This window comes from Mus pahari, chromosome 16 (genome assembly GCF_900095145.1).
Source record: "Mus pahari chromosome 16, PAHARI_EIJ_v1.1, whole genome shotgun sequence".
Lineage (NCBI taxonomy): Eukaryota > Metazoa > Chordata > Mammalia > Rodentia > Muridae > Mus > Mus pahari.
Window position 1 is genome coordinate 44,181,342 of NC_034605.1, and position 2,256 is coordinate 44,183,597.

Consider the following 2,256-nt stretch of genomic DNA (forward strand, 5'->3'; position numbering starts at 1 on the left):
GAGCAATCTTATCTTTAAGGAAGATGGCTTAGTGATTAATGTGCTTACTCTCTCCAGGACCCAAGTAAAAGCCAAGGATGGCCATGTGTCTCTAACCCCAGCACTCAGGGGCAGACATAGACATAGGACGATACGGAGGACTCACTGATCAGCAAGTCTAGCTGAAAGAGCAGACTTTGGGTTCAGTGAGCAACCTTGTCTTTAAATAAGGTGAAGAAGTGATTAGGGTACTACTCCACACTCACCACACACACACACACACACACACACACACACACACACACACACGGAGGGGAAGGCCTTACCAATTTGGATAGATCAGGTTATCTTCCAAAGATCATCTGTTCATTTCCTCATGGGCAGTAGCTTCTACGATGCTCTAGGATTGTCTAACAGCATTGCTTCAAGGGTTGGGTTGAAGGCAAATGGACAGCTCTACCTACGTAGCTTAAAGATGACAGTGACAGAGCTCCAGATTGGTTCTGTAGTCATACCAAAGCGGAAATTCTACATGATGGCCCAAGGACCAAAGTGTAAGCTCCTGGGCTCTTTGATACCTTGGTCGGTAGAGGGGAACTGTTAAACTCCAGCTCGTGTCACGGTTCCACTCCTCCTGTGAGCATTGCAGGCTAGAAGAACCACGGAAATGTGTGACCTAACGTGGTGGTTTCCTTTCCTCTCATTGTGGAATCTTTAAAAAGTAGACAGAATACGCTAGCCTGGCGGCACAGTCTTGCGATCTCGCACTCGGAGGTGGAGGCAGGAGGATATTTCCAGACCAACTCAAGCTGTACAACGAGGCCCTGTCTCAAAACACAAAGAAAGTAAGACAAAATCCCAAGGTGGGATACTCAGAGTCATCATGAATCTTAAGGCTTCATCTAGCGCCCATTTTCAAGGACTGGCAATGTGGGACCAATCTGGTTTCATCTGCATGTCAATCATCTACTTCCCTTCTATGATTCTGAAGCCAAACTCAAATGTAATGTCTCACCTGTAAGTATTTTAATGTGTCCCAAAAGACAAGGTTGTCTTTTACAGAGTCATAATACAATGTGACACCTTGACAATTGGTCCTAATGTCTTACCATCACTAAACATAGACAAGGGATTCACAACTTCCCAATTATTTTATGTCCCCTTTCTAACACTGTGTTCAGTTCTTATGTCTCTGAGCCTCTTTTAACCTCATTTCTTCTTATCCATCTTTTTTCATTTTCTTCTAAATGAATTGTTTATCTATTCATAAGGACTGGAGAATTTCCAGCTGTATGGATTCCTTGGCCAGCATCCCACTCAAATGAGCTTCTAGGCTCTGTGCTTTTCTTGTGCACTGCTGTCTATAACTAAAGTTTGATTAGGCTCATGTTAGAGTTTTTTTGACAGGAATGCTTAATGAGGCAGTGTTTTACCCCCAAAATCGGGGGGGGGGGAACAACACAAAACCAAACAAACAAAAAATTGATTGTCATTCTTCTCATGATGTCTTAAGTAACAGTAAGCACCTTTACCCAGTGATTCATTGGTGCTGGAGTTGAAGTATTCTATCAGCTCTACACTTCTTCTTCATGCGGGAAACACCCTCTCATCTACTCTTCAGTTACCTGAGGAATACAATTTATGTAAGAAAACAAGATAAGATGAAAAGCAGATTCACTAACAGTGCAAAAAAAAAAAAAAAAAATGCAGATAGCAGATCCAAAACAGCCATGAAGGCAGGTCAAGGATAAAAAGAATTTATCCTAGCTTGGGATGGTGGCACATGCCTGTTATAGGACCATTTGAGAAGTGTGGGGCCAGCTGGTGATTGCATAGCAAGACTGTCTCAAAAGGAAAAAATAAAATAAAACTAGAAAGGATAAATAGTATTTGGAAACGCTTGCCCATATCAATACTACCACGTCAGCTGCTGTTGCTCAACTTGTTTTTGCTTCTTTTCTGTCCATTCTGAAAACAGAGTGATTTTCTCAAAGTAAGCTTAGGTGGGGTGGGGGTGGGAGGGACCAGAAGATTTTCCTGTTACTGATGCCTTTAAAGAGAGGGGATCAGGATGCCTGGAAGAGGGGGTGAGTCCTGAGGACGGCTTTATTTATTTTAGTTTTGAATAAAATCCTGTTGGGCTGCCTCTCTAAGGTGGGCAGATGATAGAATTCCTGGGATAAAGTACAGTCTAATACCAGGGTAAAACTAGTTCTGCTAAAGGAAAATTTAGTAATGGGTTAGTTTAGTATTTACCTGAAAATATAAACTTCCAAC